This window comes from Crocodylus siamensis, chromosome 11 (genome assembly GCF_052110815.1).
Source record: "Crocodylus siamensis isolate JL-2025a chromosome 11, ASM5211081v1, whole genome shotgun sequence".
Lineage (NCBI taxonomy): Eukaryota > Metazoa > Chordata > Crocodylia > Crocodylidae > Crocodylus > Crocodylus siamensis.
The window spans coordinates 36,076,273-36,099,769 of NC_143405.1; the positions used below are offsets into that span (position 1 = coordinate 36,076,273).

The 23,497-nt window shown below is 41.4% G+C and overlaps 1 protein-coding gene across 1 annotated transcript in view; it reads left to right on the forward strand.

The window, feature by feature from the left end:
* The window catches only part of PPARG (peroxisome proliferator activated receptor gamma), a 122,890-nt gene that overhangs the window by 11,826 nt on the left and 87,567 nt on the right, over nt 1-23,497 (forward strand). Inside the window, exon 2 of the mRNA XM_090022226.1 lies at nt 6,030-6,113. The gene's annotated coding sequence lies outside the window, so the exon portion shown is untranslated. The remainder of the gene's footprint in view (nt 1-6,029; nt 6,114-23,497) is intronic.

Here is a 23,497-nt window from a genome sequence, read left to right on the forward strand (position 1 = left end):
CTGGATCTGTGCGTGGGATGAAAGCAGGGTGCTGTTCCTCCCCCAAAGCACTGGGATTGGAAGGGACCTCAGGGACAGATCTCAGACACAGCCAAGCCAGAGATGTCAATATCAGAGCTGTCTTTCCCACCACCCCTTCCCCCTCTCTCTTCTGAGTTTCTGTTTCCCCACAAGTTTGTCTCTGAAGCATTCCAAAACATTCAAAACATTTCCAAAACATTTCAGATGGTTTTGTTTAGTTTTATAGTTGTCTTCCATTTTGTTTCGGATTCTGTGTTTTGGGCACCAAAATGGGCCAAACAGCTCCGAAAAGAAATGGCTGCCGAAATTTCACACAGCTCTACCAATTAGTTTTATTTAGTAAGTTTTTGCTAAAACTCTTCTTTTAAGCAGCTGGAGTACCCTCATCCACACTTAAGCATGTCTACCATTCTCTATTTGCTTAGTCAGTACCAGTATGTCATTGTGGAGCCATTGGCACAGCTGTTCGAGGACTTCTGGTGCTCGGGCCAAGTCCCTGAGGACTGGAAAAGGGTCAATGTGGTCCCTATTTTCAAGAAGGGGAGGAAGGATGAGGCTGGCAACTACAGGCCAGTCAGCCTCACTTCTGTCCTGGGGAAGGTCTTTGAAAAAATTATCAAGGGCCACGTTTGTGAGAGCCCTGCAGGGGAAGTGATGTTGAGGGGTAACCAGCATAGGTTCATGCCAGGCCGATCCTTCCTGACTAACCTGGTCTTTTTCTATGACCAGGTAACAAAGAGCTTAGATGTGAAGGAGGAAGTCGATGTCAGCTTCTTGGACTTCCAGAAGGCCTTCGACACAGTGTCCCACCCAATTCTGGTGGGCAAGCTGAGGGACTGCGGCATTGACAAATGCATGGTCACATGGGTGGCAAACTGGCTCCAGGCGTGCACCCAGAGGGTGGTGGTGGACGGGTTGATGTCGACCTGGGAGGATGTGGGCAGCGGAGTCCCCTAGGGCTCGGTCCTTGGGCCAGTGCTGTTCAACATCTTCCTTAGCGACCTGGACCAGGGTGTGGAGAGCACCCTGTTCAGGTTTGCTGATGACACCAAGCTGTGGGGTAAAGTGAATACACTGGCAGGCAGGGACTGCATGCAGGCAGACCTGGATAGGTTAGAGAAGTGGGCGGATCTGAACAGGATGCAGTTCAACAAGGACAAGTGCAGAGTGCTGCACCTGGGGAGAGGGAACCAGCATTACGGTCATAGGTTAGGGGCTGACCCTCTTGGCAGCACCGAGAGGGATCTTGAAGTCAGGATTGACTCCAGGATTAATATGAGTCGCTAATGCGACGAAGCATTAGGCAGAGCCAACCGCACCCTGTCATGCATCAACAGAGGCATCACTAACAGGTCCAGAGAGGTCTTGCTCCCCCTCTATGCAGTGCTGGTCAGGCCGCAGCTGGAGTACTGTGTCCAGTTCTGGGCACCAGACTTCAAGAGGGACGTGGAGAACCTGGAGTGGATCCAGAGGAGGCCACTCATATGGTTGAGGGCCTCCGTGTCCAGCCCTATGAGGAGAGGCTGAGGGACCTGAATCTCTTCAGTCTCTGCAAGAGGAGACTGAGGGGGGATCTTGTGGCTGCCTCCAACCTTATCAGGGGCCACCGGCAGGGACTCAGGGAAAGTCTGTTCACCAGGCCCCCCCTTGGAGTTACCAGGAACAATGGCCACAAGCTGAGGGAGGATAGGTTTAGGTTAGATATTAGGAAGAACTACTTCACTGTAAGGGTGGCTAGAGCCTGAAGCAGGCTTCCCAGAGAGGTGGTGCTCTCACCTTCCCTGGAAATCTTCAAGAGGAGACTGGATAGGTGCCTGGCTGGGGTCTTATAACACCCTCCCTCCCCCAGTGCTCCTTCCTGCCCATGGCAGGGGGTCAAACTAGATGATCTGTCTAGGTCCCTTCCAACTCATTGATTCTATGATTGATTGATTGAGTATATATTTGATTTAAAGAACATATTTCCTAACTTAAAAGTAGATCAATTTATTTATTTATTGGAATGTGAGGGTTTTTTGCTATTCTTTTACTTGTCTTTAAAACTTTGCTTACTGATAGAACTTTCTTGTACCAATCTGGTACCTTTCTTTTGTTGGAGACAGTTTTTGAGGTGACAACTGAAATAATCTTTCAGATGTTGATTTTTGCCTGTATTAGAAAGTGTTTGTCAGCTTCTATAGCTATACTAACAAACCTTCATAACAGGAAAGTTCTTCTGCCACTGTAACTTCATACCAGTTCTCTGAATTAAATAACCTATACTAGCAAAATAATTTTTTTAAGCTAATATTATTTTATTTACACTAGGGCAGGGGTGGGCAATTATTTGGGCCTGCAGGCCATATAGGGAATTTTGCTGAGCTGTTGTGGACTGGGTCATCACCCCTTTGCCCCCAGCACAACAACTCACCAAAACTCTCTATGTGGGATGGGGACATGGGTGGGTGGGGAACCCTGTTTAGGAGCAGGGCAGGTGGGCAACACCAGGATCATGCGGCGGGGTCACAAGGCAGTGACAGCACAGGGCTGGGGCCTGGAGCAGGGCCATAATCCACTTCCTGCATGCCCCTGTGACCATGGCTCAGCCCCAGGGCAATTAAGCCTGTGCACGGCCCAGATACAAAGAAGCTGGCAGCAGTGGTTGGGATGGGGCTGGGGTGGGGCGGGGTGAGCAGCCAGACATGAAGCCAGCAGTGGCAGCGGCATGGAGTCACCAGCATTAGGTGGGCCCTACAGGAGGGGCCGCAGCCACTCCGCACAGCTCTGTGGGGCCCCCCAAAGCATGGGGCCCAGGACGGTCACCCTGATTCGCACCCCCTTGGAACAGCCCTGTAGACAGGAGACAGAGGGATTAAAAAAAGAATGGTTTAGTATAATACAGGACCAATAGCCACCTTAACACCCCTGCCAACCGACTTGGGGCTCTGGCCCCAGCCTTGGCCCCACATGGTCACAGCCCCATGATCCCAGGGTCTCCATGGAAACTGGCCAGGAGTTACATAGGCAGGGCATGTGGTTCTGCAGGGAGCTGTGTTTGGGGCCTGGATCATGGGGCAGTAACAGCGTGGAGCCACAGCCAGGGCAGAGCTGTGATCTGCTTCTTGCATGCCCCTGCCAGTGAAACCCATGCCCATTGCAAGAGCATGCAGACAGTGGATTGTGACTCTGCCCTGGGTTCCAACCCTGCACTGTCACTGCCCCAAGCTCCCAGGGCCCTGGCCCTGTCTGCCCATCTTGCTCTAAGATGCCATTCCCTGCTCGCCCATGGAATGATCCCAGCCAGCCCATGGCATGATCCCAGCCACCCAACCATGTGCCTTGCTCACTCAGGATCTGCCCCTGGTGGTGGGTGCAGGTTGGATGAGCCAGAGTGCCCTGGCACTGGGGCTAGGTCTGAATGTGGCAGCCAGAAGGAGTTGCTGCCACTAGGGCTGCCAGGAAATGGAGTCTGGCTGCCTTGCCACCACAACTCTACTTTGCACCCAGGGGAGTGGTGGGGGGAAGAGAATGGCCCCTTGTGCCCGGGCTAGGCAGAATGGAGGAACCCACAGTGGACCAGGCAAAAGCCCTCTGTGGGCTGTATTTTGACCACCCCTGCACTAAGACCATTGTTAGCTTACTTAACTCAGTTAAAGCAGGGGTTGGCAACCTTTAAGCAATGATGGGCCAAATATATGTGTCTTTGAAAGTCATTCAGATATTTGTGGCCCAGCCACCATTGCTGTTTCTCCTGAGTGCTGATTGCCATTGATTCCCCAAGCTGCTGACTGCCACTGCGGGCCCAGCATGGTGGGCTGGATAAAATCTCTTTGCAGGCTGAATCCCACTGTAGGCCACAGATTGCTGACTCCTGAGTTAAAAGTAAAATAGTTTTAAATGTATCAAGTCTCAGTAACTAGGTGTTCTTACAGTTGAATGTAAGATGAAGTTGAAAAAATAATATTACAATTGTTAGTGACAGCATGTGACTTAAAAACAGAAAATAAAAATGTACTTCTTTGTGCTGTTCTTTTGCAAGCTTCAAATTATTAACAATTATGTAAAAATACTTGTTGTTTGCTAAGAGTATGGTCAATGCTACAGCCGGTAAAAAAGCATATTTTTGGAAATCACATGGAAACATTATTCATTTTTGGTAGATTTTTTAAATAATATCTGAATACTATGAAAGAGAGAATCTGGTGTCATATTATAAAATGTAATGTTTGTTTCCCATATCTAATTCTACCATTCATCTCAAATTCATTTTGTAACATTTTTGTCATCATGCCCCTCTTGCAATAAGAAATTGTCAGTTGCATTGACCTGGGTAGCAGTTTTCACAAAGGCAACAAAACCCTTATAACATCAGGAATTAGGGACCCACAAGAGTTTCTTACATAATTTCCTAGCAATATGCCTATATGTAGTCAAATATTTGCTCACTGGGCCCGCTTAACATAAGTGTGTATACTTTCTTTACCAACCTGATAGGGTTACATATAGGAAATCTTCAGAATTTTTAAACTTAGGGTAGCCTAACACGTTGTATAAAACTTAGATCACTAGAAATTAAATCACTCTATTATGGGCTACATTTAGGTTAAATAGGAAAAATATACAAAGATATGGCATATGTTACGGCATAGACCAGGGGTTGTCAACCGGTGGTATGCGTACCACTGGGGGTACTTTGAAAGGTCCTAGGGGGTACACAGGGGCACATGCAGATGGAGCCACTCTGTGCTGCTGCCTTCCCACTCTGTGTTCACTCCACCACTTGCAACCCCCCCTCTCAGGGTACACTTATTAAAAAAAGGTTGAAAATCCCTGGCATAGACCATAGTGCTACCCCACCAATGAAAAAAGTAATTGATTTAGTGTCTTAAAAAGCAAATATTGGGCACTGCAGTTGGCATTCTAGTGTCATTCTGGTATATCCTTATTTCCTGGAGGAAACATCAGTTCTGGTAGATATATATTTCAGAAATCTTTTTGTAAATGAAGTTCTCCTTGCAGATATATATATTCCTGTAAATTATTTCATCAGTGAACCCTGTATGATGCAATTATTGCCTTGATATTACCATTTTCATTGCTCTGTGCATCACCAACTGAATGTAGTATTTGTCATCTTTTGATTAGTTCCCAGTGTTGTAGAGGAAGACAGATTTCTGTACAAGGAAAAAGTTACATAAATCACGTCAGACAGCTGAACTCTACATCATTCACTGTTTAATACTTCATGATGCAATGCTGAAGTTTTGAAAGTCATACATTTCCTTCCATTCACTTTGGGTTATCAGGGTGCCAGTTCTAAATAGGTGAAAGTTTAAATGAAGACTCAGAAATTTGCTCTGTGTGGCTTATCAACTTTGTTTAAAAAAATAAATAAAAATAGTATCGACAGTGTGTTCTGCTGACTTTTACAAACAAAAATATTTCCAGAATTAAAATTGCACAGTGGAACATTTTGCAAATCTATGATATGTTCTGTGTTCAGTGTATTACAGAGAATTTATATTACCTTTAATCTGATATTAAGAGCTATTTTATGTTCTGAAGGGTTAGCATAATTGTTTCTTGTAGTGGTGAATTGAGCCTGGTGTACTGTAATGGCTCAGTAGAAAAAAAAGAAAGCCAGAGAGAAACCAAGAATGTGGCCAAGGAGAGAATTAAAAAATCAAGACATTTATGAGGGAGGGAGTTTATGGGGAGGTTTGGGAGACATTATCTCTTATGGTGCTGGTTTAGAGGGAAGAATTAAGCAGAAAATCCTTATAATACAGACATTTGAGTAAGATCCACTACTCAACACTTAAAATACTTTGTGGAACCTGTTTGGCCTCAAAACTGTCCTATATCTGGCTTCCTATTAATTTTTTTGTCTCTGTTTGGTTTAAGGCATGATACCAGTGCCACAAAAACAGTCTTTCTGCAGTATTTTGGGAGTTCTGCTGGTTGTTGGTTTTAGTTCGAGATTGTTCCTGGTTTTTAAATTCAATCTCACTTCTCATTACTTCTGCCAGAACCTGAACTGTACTAACTACAAATGCCAGGTCCCCTGTCACTAAGGACAGTAAAACAGAAAGTGTACAGAAGTAAAGACTGAGGTAAGTTTAATATAACACTTAACTAATAAGAAAATACTTTTACATAGTACTGATGCTTCTGTAATGTAGCATGCCTGTATTTTCTAATTCAGACTTTACAACTTCTTCTCCTACTCCCTGGTAGTCAACAGGAAGTGTGGCATAGCATAATGTCATTCAGCCTGTGTGGCAACCATAACCTTTTGCTGAAGTCTGACCTTTTAGTAGGAGCCTTGGTATAAACTGCCTGCCCTTTAATTAGTCACTGCTTTGTATTGGAATTAACAAACTATTCAGAAAGGCATCAATCAGGCTTCTGGTCAGCTCAGCATCCTCCAAGTATTGTGGGCATTAAGTATAAACCAAGCCGGGAAAGATGAGGGTGGCTCTTCTGGCTTACTTTTTCTTCTGTCTTCCCAGACCTGCATTTGAAGGGAGAGGGATGAAGGAGGGAGAAGAGGAGTAGGGGAAGATGGGGGTTACCCCAAGTATGGTAGAGGACAGCAAATTAGACATGAGTTTACAAAGGTGATACATCACAATATTCCCTGTAATAATGCATTCAGTTTGGGGTTCCATGTTGCCAGGCAGAGTATCAGGATTAAATTACCACAAAAAGAGTTATTTATGGCTTCATCCATGCAACATGACAAGAAGTACATAAAAGATGCAAATATCATACCAAACAGGAAAAATAATTATTTAGGACTGGCATTTTCAGTGTAGCCCAATGTGCTTTGAGGATCTAACTCCTTCAAACTTCTTTAGAAAATACAAAGTAAGACTAATGCATAATGGTATAGGTAAGAATAAGAGAACAAAGTTAAGGCAGTTTTGTCTGGAAACTGGGAAAAAAAGGCTTTCTGACAATGCAGTGTATTAGGCTGTGGAGTTGCTCCTCCACGAAGTGGGAGAGGTGCTACTGATTCAGATTTCTCAATTAGATGGAGAAAATATTAAAAATATATTGTAGAAAATACTGTTTACTGGAAAGAATATGCACTGACAAATGTAATATAACTTTTCCATTTCTGCCTTTCCTAATTAGTTTTATTGAAACCAATTTGCTTTATGCCTTTTGAGATGGCACAGTCTAAAATGGAATCTGTTCAGCCCAGGAAGAACATCTGTACTATTTTTGCATAAGTGATTGTACCTCATGGGGGACAGGAAAGAAAGTAAGAGGTTTCATGGTAGCTGTCAGGCCCCTACATAGTGCATTCAGGTACTTACCAATGTAAGGGGAGTTGCTGCTGGCCCTAATAGCCCTTTGGCTGCCCCAGTTTGGCAAATCTGGGAGAAAAAGAATATGTAATAAGGAATTGTGTTAATATTCCTCTGTGGTCAATCTGTAAGAGCATTGACCACAGACTGGTGATAATACTGAAATGTAATATCTTACAGCAGGGATGTCAAACATATGGTCTGAGTGCTGAATCCAGCCCATGGAACCCTGCTATCTGGCTTCCCATGCAGCCCCCAGGTCTGATCAGACCCATAGGAGGCACAGTGCATGCCCATCATGCAGGGCCATTTCATGGGCTAGATCTGGCCCTTGGACCTCCTCTCCTTCACCTTTCCCCTCTACCCTCCCTCAGCATACCCGACCTGGTAGCTGTTCCAGCTGGTCTGAGATCCCTGCAGATCCCAGAGTGACTGGAGTGGGCATCGTGTGTGGCACAGCCTGGCCAGTGCAGCAGCTGTGCTGCATGTAGTGGCCACCCTATCTGGACTGCACACTTGGGCTATGCAAAGCTTCGGCTGCTGATTCAATTCAGAGGCAATTCAGCCTGATTTGGTGACCAAATCTCCAAATCCAAATCGAATCAGGAGACCAGTGAAAAGGTCCAAATCGATTCAAAGCTCTCCTAATTGTTTTGGAAAAGATTCAGAGAGCTTCAGCGATTCAGGCAGTCCCTGCTGGCTGCATCAGGGAGCTGGACCCAGATTCCATGCTGGTAAGTAGGGGGGTGGGGGAGGGGAGGGGAAGCTGGAGGAGGGAGGAGGGGAACATGGGGGGACCCCCGCCAGGCCCAATTTCTGTGCCTGCTCCCACAGCCCCCCTGAGTGCCCCCCAACCCCCGCCTCCACTCTCCCAGTCTTCCCCATGGCTGTCCCACCTGGGCCCAGTTCCTGGCTCTTTAAAAAGAAGCCCCCACTCACTGGCCTCTGCCAGGCAGGCTGGTGATCCCCACTGCCCCACACTGCATGGGGGGCTCTGTCATGAGCCCCCTGACCTCTGCCTGCTCTCCCATGCCCCCCATGGCTGCCCTGCCCACCCCAGCTTCTGGCCCTTTAAAAAAAACCCCATATCCCAGTCTCACTGGCTGCTGCAGCAGCCTTGGGGCTTCTGGGGGCTCATGGCAGTGGGGGGCAGCGGTGATCACCCCCTCCCAACCTGGCAGGAGCCAGTGAGTGCGGGGCCTTTTTTTTTTTAAAGGGCTGGGACCTGGGGTGGGCGAGGCAGCCATGGGGGTGGAGCTGGAGGAGCAGGCAGGGGTACACAGCATGGGGCAACTGGGGGTAGCAGGGATCACCCCCTTGCCTGGCAGCAGCCCATGACTGGGGGCTTTTTTTTTTCAAAAAGCTGGGAACTGGGAGAGCGGACAGGACAGCCATTGAGAGCAGGCAGGGGATGCGGCTGATTTGGAGATTCAGCCAATTTGGCTGTGGCCAAATCTCCAAATCAGATTTGGCTGAATCGATTCAGGACAGCGATTCAGATCACCAAATTGAATCATTGTCCCCTGAATTGGCTGAATCTGAAGCGAATACTAGCCACTTTGTGCAGGGCTACTGCACAGTACTCATCACATGCTCTAGGACACACCACACATGGTGCTCACAGGCACTGTGCGGCTTGGGGCCATGTTTGTTTGGAGCAGACCAGGAGCTTTTGAAACCAAGACATTCTTCCTCAGGTTACCTGAAAGCTTATCTAACTCCATCCCAAATACACAGTTGGTCAAATAAAAAATATCACTCTAAGAAATCTTTGCCTCTCACATAAATATATTAGACATTTTCAGAAGTACCTAAGCAACTTGGGAGCTGAAATACCATGGAAGGTCAATAGGGCTTCCTTTCCAAAGTGCTTAGGCACGGATGAAACTTCAATCCTTATTAATTTTTTCATATTTAAAAAAATATACTTGCAATTATTGCTCTACTGTCCAGGAGTCTTTCCAATTTAAAACCAACCTGCCTCAAAATATTTCTTCCTTTCTCTACATTTGTCTTCCTTTCTCTCAAATTTCTCCCTACCTGAGGCCCAAGATAAGCAAGATCCACTACAGTTCCAGCGATGGCTGTTCTAGATCTAAAAGAAGTCTTGATTTAAAAATCATACCTCTGGGTACTCAATGACCAAAACCTGTTTTTCTTATAGCTAAACCCTTGGAAGGCACTCAGTTATTGCTTCTTCCATGGCAAAACATTTTATTGTCCTATACATATCAACCTTTATATCATATTTTTAGATGCAGAAATATTCAGGTCACCTTTAAAGAATAAATAACATCTTGTTTGTTCTGAAAATTCCTTCTGCCTTGAGTGAAAGTCCCCCCACGCAAACAAAGTTATGAGCTTGTGTACACAAGGTGTGGCAGTAGATGGTACTTTGCACAGTTTATGGCTCTGATCCTCCAGAGGGCTCTGTTCAGGTCTGTTCAGGTTACCCTAAAGACTCATTGACTTCACCAGGACTATAGTTATGTATTACGGGCTTCTTGGGTTGATTCCGTTGCACAGTGGGACTTGTATATAAGAGCACAGGTCTTGTTTTTTCAAAATATGCAGCACTAACAAGGGCAATATTAAAATCAATGTGATTTGTACGATCAGGAAAAGACTGCTAAATTAAGTTTATATTTCAAAAGATATGAAAGCTTTAAGCTTAAGATATTTGACAGTTTATATTTCAGCAGCTTGGCCTTTATTTTACCATAGAAGAGTCACATGTGTTGTAAAAGTTGAGATATTTTATTTTGACTATTCCACTATATCACAATTGATTCTGTTAAAAAAGCAAAATATGCCATATTTTGCAAAGACAAAACAAAGATACAGCAGTGACCTATGGTACATAATTAAATAAATGAAGTATTTGGGAACGTATCTTTAATCAGTTATAAAATTCTCAAAGAACACCAGGCATAGTTGTATGTATTTGATGTTATTGATAATTATGGAATATTATAAATTAGAGAGACAAAATGTTTTAACTTCAGGTGGCTGTCAATTAACCTCATGAGTAGAATTGTTACACTATGGGAGAAGCAAAATCAAGCTCCTTTTGCTTGGAAGGTGGATTAAGAGTGGAAAACCCCGATTGTGAGACAAATACATTACTTATACATAAAATCTGGTAATGTACAGGTTACTGAACATTTTAACTTGTGATTTATGGGAGAATAAATATACATAACATTAAAAAGTCCAGAGACATTGCTTTTAAAACATGGGTGCCATTTGTGAGTGTATTTTGATGAGGAAGACATATATACCAGGAAGTAGATTAAGTTACTACCTCATTATATACAGTATATATAACAGCCCTGGTCACAGCCAGTCTAAGCTGGATCTGTTAAAGTGACCCAGGGATAGAAGGTTCTGTAAGTCTGATTACCAGTTCTCTGAATCATCACTAAGTCATTTTTTTCACTGAAAATTCTTAGTATGAACAGGAGTGAAATTTTAGAAAAGCCAGGTTTACCTTGCAAAGTAATATTACATCAAGCCTCAAAATTTAAGCTGTTTTGCATGTAGGAAAGACAGACTATAATAAAGCAAATGGTTGGTGTATTATCTGAAACTAATGTTTTGGCTGTATATTAAAAATTTACATTAATAAAAATGTGTGGGGGTTTTGGATGCTCATTATTTTTGTTATTGTGTTAAAAAAAATTTATGTTTTGTTAATTGGATAAAATGAAGTTGGATCTCCTTCTGGAAAAATGCTGTCTAACTTGGGAAATAGCATACATCTTCAATTGATACATATGGAATTTTTATCCAGAGTAATAATTTTTAGATTGCGCTTTATATTTGTCAACCATGAAAGAAGCACCAGAAATCTCACAAGAGAACATGTTCCCCCTTAACTATACCTAGCCTGATTTTTAGATCAGAAAGGCACAAAAAAGCATGTAAACGTTTGAGTTCTATGCATATTGAATCTGAATTTTTAAGCTCATTTTTTCACTCATTTTAATCATCAACTGTTGTTCAAAGTGGCTCTAAACCATAAATTCTTAAGCTTGAAACTTTTGCAAGCAGAATAAAGGAGCTGGAGTTTGTGATCTGTGGGAGAGTAAATTCCAAGGTTAATTTATAACTAAAGTAAATGAATCTATAAAAAGAAGAAAAGGTCCATAATAAATATGTTAACAAATGATGAGAAAAAGAGGCTTGATAAAAGATATCAGAACTTGTTTGGTCCCAGTGATTTTATGACAGAAGAATTCAATTATAGGTGTGTTTGGGAGCAGCAAATCATAATTCTGTAAATTACTAATGGGACACAAAGCTCTTTATCATGTTCTTTATGTGTTTACATGCAAGGTTGGTCCTGCCCTCTGTAAATAAACTCTTAGCACCTACGCTATGCACCTATGTAGAAATTTAGTGTCACAGCAGAAGGAACACATACAGCATGGGCTGAATCATTTTTCAAACATGTGGGCAGTGCCATTTATAATGAGGTTAGCCAACAGATTGCTTTTCCTTATTCTTGCTTTATAATTTGCCAAGTGTTTTTATTTAAGTCTCTGTAAAATATTAACTGTATTGAGCTTCTTACTAAAAACTTGGGATCTGATACACAGAGCACCAATATACTGTGGAGATTAATTAAATGAATTGTATTAGGTTGAATGCATTTAGTCTTGTGTTATATATTCCTTATATAAGGCTTTAAACCTGTAATTTAGATAATGACCCTCCTTACTTATCCAAGAGGTAGATTAGCCTCAGGTCAATTGCAAATTAACTCCTAGGGCCTACCCTTAATCTAAATTGATTTTAAGGGCTGCCAGTTACTTGCTTCTGAAATCAATAAACCAGTACCTTTTGTCAGTCTTTGAAAGAAGGGTTTTTTCTGGAAATGCAAATCTAAATACTTAGGGGCCATTGTAATAGTAATCACAGGAAAATTTTAGGAAGCTAAACTTTGGTTGCCCCAGTTACAAAGCACAAAATAGTTAGGACAATTCACATGTTTACAGTGAGGATTCCACCTTAATATGTGCAGTCTTAAATAGATTCACGTAATCTAGTGAATAATTTCTCACTGATTAGAGACTCCTGCTGCTTTAAGACAGATTGGCTTGCACCAAATTTATTTCAAGGAACACCTGTGCTGTTCCATTTTTCCATTGACTCCAGTGTTGTGACAGTATTCACGTCATGAAATGATCATATGTAGAATAAAAACTTAGGCCGCTTAGCCAATGTATTAATTTAACAAGATTATTCTAGGGAATTAAACACTTAAGGAAAATGTTTATTTTATTTCACTATTTACTACCTTATGATTGTGAGAAAAGCTTATTTGGATAGGAATGCCACAATGTATAATACCTGTATCCTTTTCCCTTAATATTGAAAAGGCAAAATATTTAATTTCTTTATTTCAGTTATTCCTTTCCTGGTGTACCACTGATCTAATCCTCAACAAGAGTGTTACTATGCCAAGGAAATAATTTGATAATCAAAAGCTGTGAGCTTTTGCAATCTTGATTCATATAAAACCTAGAATGTAGAAATGTGTTTGATGTATGCAGTACCACTAAAACTTCCATTTATTTCTTATTTATTTCTTCATGTATTTGCATGTTACTTGAAAATTTTAACTCAATTAAAAGAAATTTGGGTCTGCGGGTACAGAGAAAAGATTATACTATTATAAAATGGGCAAAGAAAAATAATTGGGCAGGAACTCAGCAGATAAATTTTTACTCTTGCACCAGTCCAACCACTTTCATTGGATCCCTAGTTAAGAGTAAATAAATTGGTAGAGAAGAGGTGCTGGGATGGTGATGAAGTGTGACACTTTCGGTGCTACAGAGAAACAGAGCTGAGCTCTGGAGAATTCAGTGAGGATAATGGTTCCTTCAAAATTGTATCATAAAATAGTGGTCCAGATTGAAAGCAATTAATACCAAAATTATCTCACAACCAGCAGTGGCATCACCCTAACTGTTGGGACCCATAAGTCTCCAAAGTGCCTCAACCTTAATGTCATATGACTTAGCTGTTGAAAAAAATTGGGTGAAAGATTCAGGGAAATACCTTTTGATTATGTTTTTGGGCTTTTTTTTTCATTAACGTAGCATGTGATTTTCCTCTCAATCTCTAGGAATGCTTTGGATGTCTGTCAAGACTGCAATGTTGTCTGTACTATAGAAATATAGAAGTTCCTCTATATGAATTGCCATTACTATTTTCCTTATCTGTGAAGGAAGCACAGCTACTCCCACTGGGGAAATTGCATGTTAACGTGATCTTAAAATAAAAAATCAGAGGGAAAGGTCACATCCTAATAAGCTGTGCAAATCTAAATTCCCAAGGAGCCTCAGAATGATCTTGTATGATTAAGGCACTAACAATTTTCCAACAATGTGCTATTAAACTGCTTCCAGTGAGTGTCTTTTAGCATCTTGGAACCATTAATGAAATAAAGAGACAATCAGCAGGATACAGTTTCTAGTTCTGGCCTGAGATTTATGGGGGCATCTCTCATTGATGAGTCTGAGAGATCTTTATCTTTAGGTTTTTCCCTCCTTTCTCTTTCCTCCTCTGTAATGCTGATATGTTCCACAACCCCCTGTAGCTTTTTTTTCCAGGGTTCTTGCAAGGCCTTTAAAGACAACAGGAGAAGTGTCTGTTTCTGAGGGAAGAAAATGAGAAAAATGTAACTGGCCATTTCAGCATGAGACAGAATCAGGAAAACCTGCTCTTAAATTTATTGGGAGGTTGAGTTTTGAAGGTTTTTTATCTTGTAATTGAAACAGGGAATACCATTCAGACCCTTCCTGTCAGACAGTTTCAATTGTTAAAGGTTGTTGCATTTATAAAAGTTGGAGGCAACTTTTCTTATTCTTTATAAGTAAAAATAACAAAAAGGGTTGGGCTAATTACCTCCTCAAATTGATCAAACTGGCTCCATATGCTTTTGATTTAAGCATCTCCTATTCTCTTTTGTTCCATGACATGTAGCAATATAATGGTTCTTTAAGGTTTGGCACACCCAGGGAACTACATTAAAGTTCTTGTTTTGTGTTAGACAGAGTGATATTCCTTCTGAATATGAATGTTAAGATCATCAAGACTTCCACAGAGACTTTTCACTAGTGTGTAACATGTTCCCTTGTGCAGCTTTGCTTCTGTCCTATCACAGAGCAAAAAATAAGTAGCAAACGAATTGTATCATTCTAGCAATCACCTTCCTTAGTGTCTTCTGTTGAGAAACATAGTGATTTTTGTATTTGAGTTCTGTTAGTGCTTATGGTCCATTTTGATTTATTTTAATGCTAGGGCAATGGATTTAATGTGCCATTCGTTGTCCTCAACTCTGGTCCACAATATGATATAAATTCTGTCTAGTAGTGTAAACTATTTTCTGCATCATGTCCGAAAATGTAGACCTTGTTTCTCTGAAAACAGTATACCAGAACTGGTTTTAAGTGGTGTCAGTAGTGTGTGGCCTTTTTCCAGATCTGGGATTGTAGAGGAATGTTTTGCTTGAAGTGATTGAGCTGCTCACTGCAGAGACTACATGGGAGAATCCCATTAGCTAGTTGTGCTGGCCATAGGGATTTGAATACTCCATATCCTACTATTGATCAGGAGGCACACCAAACACCCTGTCAATAAAAGATCAAGAATGAAATCCTGACCTAACTTGGTACATCTACACGAGACGCTAATAGCCGAATAATACTGCGCAGTAGTATGTCAGAACACAAACAGTGCTAATACACTACTGCACAGTAGCATCACAGTAGCATCACTAAAAAGGCATTTGCCAGCACTACTGCACAGTAACTCCAGTTACTGTGCATTTGTTTAGTACTTGATTATACAAGTACTAAATAAATGCACAGTAATCACTGCACAGTACCATCTTCTATAGATGTGCCCACTGTAGAAGTTTTGCCATTGGCTTCCAAAAAGCCAGGATTCCACAGAAATATTAGCTATTATCTTGGTTAAATAAATTAACATAGGTTGTGTAGTGTAATACGTAATGAACCAGGAACCAGATCCTGTAACAGTTTATATGAGCTGATCATCTGCTCCATAGTCCACAACATGAGGAGAAGTTTTGCTTCTATCTCCCAGTTCTACATCTTATGCCATGCACACTTTGTAGCATCAACCTTTATACTTTAGGCTTGTCTAGATCAGTGGTTCTCAACTCTTTTAGACTTGAGACACTTCTTCATAACGTTTGTGAATTGAGCAGCATCCCATTAAAAAAACTAATATACTGTATTTGTTAATATATTTGTTATACTATTAACCTGCTGGAAGAGTGGCCAGGAAGGAGTAGCAGCTGCCAGCAACGAGCCTGCACTGCAGTGAGTTTTAGAGGGGGTAGAGGAGAGCTAGGGTGAGGGAGAAGGAAAAGCAGTTGAAAGGGAAGAGCCTGCACTTACCGTCTCACCTGAGCCTGCACTTATCTCCTCTCTCCAGCATCACCCTGGTTGAGAATAGCTGGCCTGGGTGAAGCTACTCACTGGATACAAGACAACTGTCTTGTTGTGAGCCTGGGGAAGGCAGAAATCTCTGGATAGTGGACAAAGTTTGACATTTGCCCCTCCATTTTAACATTTTTTTCCAGGCAACATTCATAGTTTGTGAGGAAAATTAAGAGATGAATGAAAATCAAGCCCTAAATTCTGAACTTTCCTCACTAAGAGTTTGAACAAATTTGTCCTTGCTCTTCTTTTGCTTCAAGTTTTGTCCTGTTTTTAAATCAAATATATTATTCCTCATGAGGGGTCATCTGAAAACTACCACAAAAAGCTCAGGTTTCTATGCACGAAGGTGGTAGTATAATTGTAACAAATGTACTTGGCTTGCTACACAAGAACAGGAAGTGTGGGGTGTGGGAAGCAGCCTGCTTTTAAGGACCCAGTTTGTATTTGAGATGGTCCAGAATAGTTTCAGTGGGAGTTCTGCATACAGAAAGAATGCAAGAAGTGTCCTATTCCTGACATTCAGCTGCGTAATGTAGTAAAATGCACTGGATATTATCCAAATGTCCATTATGAACTTTGTTAGTTTACTTCTTTTCTTTTGTTGCGGGGTGGTGTTTTTTCTGCTACATTTTAAACTGGGAATATTTTAATCTTGTAATGGTTCTTTAAGTAATACTCAGTCTTTATAGTTATAATTTATAGCTATAATTTACATTGTGATTTTTGTTTCAAATTCAGTTAATGTAACATTTGCAATCTTTTGTTTTTTAATTGTTTTAGAGGAGTAAAAAGCTACAGTAAATCATCTTGAGTTGAAAACTTAGAAGAGTAAGAAGCTCCAGTTATTCACAGTTATAACACATCCCTCCAGAACTACACAATATTTTAGCTGCACACAGGCATGCTTGAGCAGTTACAAAAAGTCACAATAAGAACTTTTAGTTCCTCATAGGTTAATTGCTTACCTAGAAGATAAGCCCAGTTGTAAAAATACTGAAATATGACAACATAATTTATTGCATGCCAAGTTATAGGAATTCTGTCAAAATGAAGTGAGGATAAAGAGCAAATTGATTTAGAACTACAGCAGTCTAATACTTAAGTACTCCAAACTGTATAGACAGGATTCTAATTTGTAGTTGCACAATATGGAAATCACAAGCATACAAAGGTTGAGGTAATGCATGTATATAATATTAATATGATTTTTCATAGTAAACTTTCTAGAAAAAAAGTATATAAATGTGCTTAAACTTTTGGGTCAAACCTAAATTGTGCTCTATATAATTTCAGTTATCATGACAATTAACTTGAAAGATCTCTAGGACTTAGAAAGAGAATGTTAATATAATTTTAAATATAGAAGAGGCAAGTTGATGACAAGAACACATGACATGAAGAAGGGAACTGAAATTTACCCAATCTGTTTCTTCCTCCCCTTTTATTGCTGCTAAAATTTAATGTGACTTCTCCGTTTGCACCACTATAGTTAAAGTTGTATCACCAATTAATCATTAGCTCTTACACTTATGGGGTTGGAACTTGACTATAACTGTTCACTGAGTTGAAACATGCCATGTAAGTCACAGCCAGGAAGAAAACAGGAAAAAAATGTAATGTGGAGTGGCATCTTTTGGTTGATTCTAAGAAATCTAAGTTAAAGGACTAGATGATTTAGGGACTTAATATTAACACATCTGGCCTTTCCCCTTTAATGTCACTGTTACAAATCTTGACAGGCTGTTAGTAACTGAAAATCATTACTCTTAACAGCTGCTTGATACACTATGAGATGAATTAATGCTGTTAATCCTTTTTCAGTATACAGTTGTTCATCTTTCTAGTGCAGCTTCCTGGAGCCCAAGGGTTAAAAATGAATATTCTGACTGAACTCACAAGCAGAGTTTTCCTAAAGGTTAAGATGGAGAAACATTTCATAGTCCCAACGTTATTTATGCACACAATGTTAAGAGCCTTTCAAATTTATTTAATGTCTCTCACTTTTACAGTTTACTTTCCAGTTGAAAAACACAGGAATTTTTAAAATATGTTAATATAAAAGGTGTGATATAAATTATCAAAAGTAAGGAAATTCTAAGCTTGCATCTCTTAAGTGTTCTGTTGTTCTTGGGTGCACTATTCTGCCTTTGCCATTGGACAAAAAAAAATGACATTTTGACTCTACTGCAGAAATCTGCTATTAGAATTTGAAATTCTAGTTTCCATCATTCTTGGACAGAGATGCCTCTGTAGTACAAAATTTCCATTGACATCAGTAGAAGATTCGCTCCATGGAGTAGTTTTCAGTAGTTAACATGGGAAGAAAATATAAAAAGTAAACTTTTCAATGTGGAACATTTGGGTCCTGCAAGTTGTGGGTACAAATACTTGCAGCTTTGAAAAATAGCTTTGAAAAAACAAGATTAGGATACTGGTAAACTTATTTAAATATCAAAAATGTGCTTCCTGGGTGAATGGTGTTCATGGAAAACACATGCACTCTGGTGGACAATTAACAAATTAGCTACATAATAAATGCCTCGTGGGCAAAGGGCGGGGTGGGGGGGGCAAGGCATTGTATAGGTGATATCTGACTAATCGATGAGTCGGAAAAACTTTGGATCCAGAACACAGGAGTTGGAAAATTAAAATCAATGAAAAAAAACCATTAGAAACTATAAATCTGGAAAGTAAAATAAAAAGCACCCTTCTTTTGTTTCAGCTTAGATGTATGTTGAACAAACTTGTAACACTGCAAGGGTTTTGCTGTAGAATACCATAACAGCATAGGTCTGTAACAGTGTCATACTTGTGGTTTCTTGAAATGAAACATTACATCCGGATTACCTGAGTTTTATCCATATTGGGCACATCTACATGAGACACTACTGTGCAGTGCTAACTGTGCATGTATTTAGTATTTGTATAATCAAGTACTAAATAAATGTGCAGTAATGCTGGCAAGCATCTTTTAAGTGATGCTACTGTGCAGTAGCCTAATAATACTGTGCAGTAGTGCATTAGGACTGTTGGTGCCGTGACGCACTACTGTGCAATATTATTCTGCTACTGTGCGGTCAGTGTCTCATTTAGACAAGCCCACTGTACAGTACTTTCTTGCCTTTGGAAACCAAATACTTATTAAGACTATGAGCTTTTCCCTATCCTGAGGACCAAGCCCATTTTGTCTTTTCCGTTGCAAGTCCTTAGAGGCAGAAGTCATTTTTTACTTTGTGTTCAGATAACAGCTAGTTCATAATAACATAAGAACTTTTGGTACTAGAGAACTAAGGTAACACTCAAAAGTAATGTTTTTATTAAATCAATTCAGAAGAAAATCTCTTCTGAATAATTAATTTAGACACTGTATGCGTCTCCATGAGACATTTGCTTCAGGGTAGACTAATTAGCAACTCAGTGGCTGTGTCTACACAGAAATCTCACTGCCCAGTCATTAATGTGCAATCATTTAGTACTTGTATAAACAAATATTAAATGACTGGGCAGTAACTTGGTTACTGTGCAGTAATGTCAACCAGTGATTTTTTTTGTGATGCTGACTGCATGTAGCCTGAAACTACTATGCACTAGTGCTACTGCCATGCAATGTTACTGTGTAGTAGTCTCAGGCTACTATACAATCATTGTCTTATGTAGATGCAGCCAGTAAATGTCATGTATCTGGGTGCACACCCCTATTAGGCTGGAGTAAACTAATTAACTCTGCAGCAAAATAGTACAGTAAAATCTCTGCTTTATGGCATGAGTGGAGAATGGGGGGTTCCGGTTATCTAAAAATTCCGGTTATCTGAGAGTTATATAGTGCCATACTTGTGCAAATTTTCAAAGAATTAGTGTACAATACATTACAGTATAACATACTGTATAAAGAAAAAAATAGTAAAGAGGTACTCACCAATCAAGTAGTAGCAAAGCAGCATTGCAGTGAAAAGAAATCCTGAGGCAGTGATGTAACTTATAACTAAAACTTTTTACTCTACTGTACTGTACATAATTTACTGCCTCTTTGGAGATTCAAGAGGCGATGGAGGGTCTTGCAGTGCCTCAGAGTCATCAACATCAATTGTAGATGTAGAAGTTGATGGTGGTGGGGCTGATTCTGTACTGGCTTTATAACAAGCCCTGGAAGCTTTTTTAAAATAAATTCCTGGTATCAGCTTGCCTACTTGCTACCCGCCCTTTTGCATGAAATTAGAGTGAATAATGTGTAACTGCATAACCTCCTGTGCAGAATAACAACTCCACCTTTCAGCAAATTTAATGAAGTTATCAATATATGAAGCAGTTCTAGCCCAAGATATTTTCTCCTCTTCACCAAAGTCATTTTCTTCAGAGTCTTTTTCAGTGACCTTAGACACTTCAGGATTCACAATACTGTCCATTATTTCTGCATCACTAAGAACATGTGTAACTTCAACTTCCGTGTCAGCTTCGACTCACTCTTCTATCTCACTTTCTTTAAGTTTGTTGACTGGGTTTCTAGAAGGAGCATCCTTCACCATTTCAAGAATTTGAACTATTGTATTTTTATAGTGGTAGGCAGGAAACTGCTAAAAATATTACCTGACACCAGGGCTAAGGACAGACTTTCAAAAAGCCTAAGCCTGAATTGATTCAATCTTTGCAGGTTAGTCTAACCTGACGAGGCTGAACTGGTTTGAAACTGGACAGACATTCTGTCTGGACTGAGGAAATTCAGGCATCTGCCTGCAGTGGTTCAGGCTAGAAGTATGGGGGTGCTAGAGCAATTGTCCCTTCCCTTCTGCAGGGAGCTGAGCTGAGAGTGGTGTTGCCAGGCCCTGGCAGGACTCTCTCATTTAGCTTGTCTGCCTGCGCGGTCCCAGGCTTTTCTCTGCTGGCTGCTCAAGGGGCAGGAGTGTTGCCAGCCCCCAGCCCCAGGCTAGCACTCTGAGGCAAAGGGTGGTGTGTACAGTGCATGCATCTGTTGATGATATGGAGCTTTTCAATCTCCCTCCCTGTTTCTTTATCCTGTCTGCAGCAAACTGACAGGCGAGCTAGGCAGTCGGAGGAAGGGGAGTGGGAGGGTGGGGAGGAGGGGTGTTGATAACAGTCTTTATCACCTGATTAGCAAAACAAATGCCTCTCTCCACATTACTTCAGACTTCTTAAACAGCTGACCTGTTAATTGGCTCCAAAAGCCCTAAGTGGTCACTGTTCTGTGGGCCTATCCCAGTGAAATTGGATAAAGAGACACATACAGACACCTCTTAGCATTAACTAGCCTACCATATGCTGGCTATGGTCCCTGCTGTGGCAGAGAGGAGGAAGGGATCTCTGCTTAAGCAGCAAGTGGTGAGAGGGAGGAGGAGAGGGGGACACAGTGAAGCCAGCAGACCCTGTTGTGCCTACAAGTCTGTGCTAGGCTCCAGCCAGGGAGCAGAGCGGGGGGACCAGCTCTGCTGTGGAGCAGAGAGCCCTGTCCAGCCCAGAGAGCATGCCAGGATGATGGGGGACTCTGATTTAACTTAAACCAGCAAGGGGTCTGGGACAGACATTGCATAAACTAGCTTGAACCAAATCAGTTACGTCTGATACTACATTCAACCAGGTTTATCTCAAACCAGTTTCAGCTATTTTCAAACTGGTTTATGTGCACTGAACATCTGTTCTGTTACAGGTTTAAACCAGTTTATTATCACTTAAACCAGTTTACGTGTAATATCTCTCCCTAGCAAAACTCACATTCAGGAGGGTGAGCTCAACAGTTGTCTAATAACCAGGGAACCTGGTTTTGCCTGAAAAAAAAAATCACAAATTCTCTGATAAACCCCCTCAAATCTGTGATTAAAATTAAAGGCCCCCCACAGTCTCACCTGGGCCTGCTGGTTCCCCTCACTCCCCCCACAACAGCTCCCCAGCCCCACACATGCAGGCACAGACACAGACACAGACACCCCCCACCGCAGCAGGTAAGTGTGGGGGGGGGGGGAAGGGGCAGGGCAGGGGAAAAAGAGGGGGCAGGGGGGAGCCAAATCAAGCATGGGGGTGGAGAGTGTGTCTCTGTGCCCATACCCAGGAGCAGGACCGGAGGGGTGAGGGCAGTGGTGCCCCTCTGTGGGCCGCACACATGCAGCCCAGCCACCACATGCAAGCCCTCCTCTCCCCACTGGATTTCCACACCCTTTTTGCAATTAGCTCTTGTAGGCTAGAACTCTGCCAGCCTGCAGAACCCTTTACAAAATTGGGAAATCCATGGGTTTCTCTGTTAAAATGTAAAATCCATTTTTTCTCTGATAAAAATGAGAAATCCATGGTTTTCTCTGTTTTTCTGTGGGAAATGGAAAATCTAGATCCCTGCTAATAACGGAATACCTTTTCTATCTTGAGGTTTTCCAATTTTTCTAAAATGTTTTTTCACTGTGAGTACAAAAAAATGATGAAATCAGTTATAAAACATTCCTTTGTCCATCCATGCATTACTTTAGGCTTTGCAAACAACAGGTAAATGTGTAATACCCTTAAAAGCTCTAGGGTGATTAAATTTTCCAACCACCAAGAGCTTCACTTTATGTGTGCTTCCTGAATTAGCACACATAAACAGTTATTTGTTCTTTATTCTGCTTGAAAGCAGCAACACTAAATTCACCTGCACCAGCAAGGGTAGAATTTAACAAATATCACCAAACTATGCCAGTTTCATCTGCATTGTAGATTTGGTTAGGGGATTGATCATGCTCAGCAACTAATTTATTAAGAAAACCACAATATTTTTCAGCAGCTGCATGTTCAGCCGATTTAATTTTACCAGACACATCTAGCCTTCTAATGCCATGATGAAGTTTAAAATGCATAAGCCATCTGGTCGAAAGTGCACAGGGTTCAGTCAAATCCATTTACTTGTAGAAATCTTTCACCTTTTCAATGAGCATTGGATCAGCCATAGGGGTACCCTCTGATTGTTTTAATGAAAACCATTCATATAAAACACTATCAAGCTGCTCTAATTTAGGCTTACGTAGAGTACAGTATTTTTCAATAGCTTTACTCATCTCAGAACTAGAGATGAATTTGAGCAGTTGTTCCTTTTGAGCCTTGATATTGTATATTGTTGATGATCCAGCATTGAACTCTTTCATCAGAACATTATGGGTTTCACCTTTTTTTAGACATCTGCCTATTTTCTGCATTAATGTCAACACAGCTCTTTGTCACTTTTCACCTTTGCTTTCTGATGCAGTAGAAAGCATATTGGTTGCCATAATTGTCAGCCACCCCAGATGCCAGGGCAGCTTGGTCACAGGCTGCTGCAGCAGTGGGGAGAGGCACGCGCACTCAGATACCTGTACATGTACCCTCAGAGTGGTGCAGCAGACAGGAAGGCGGTGTAGCGCCGTGTGCATCCCACAGCTTTAAGCAGTGCAACAGGTGGCAAAGCAGTATGGCGTGATGCCATGTGCATTGGTCTGCACACAGCAGGGGGCAAAAGTGGTGCAGCATGGCGCCGTGTGCACCCAGCCACTTTTGGTGGCACAGCAGGGGGCGAAAGCGGTATGGTGCAGCACTGTGTGCATCTAGCCACTTTTGGCAGCACAGCAGGGGGAAAAGCAGTACGGCAAGAAAATTCTGGTTAGTAAGGTATTCCGGTTGGTGAAGTACTGGATAATAGAGATTTTACTGTACTTGTAAATACAAGCACTATCCTGCTGCAGAGTTTTTTAC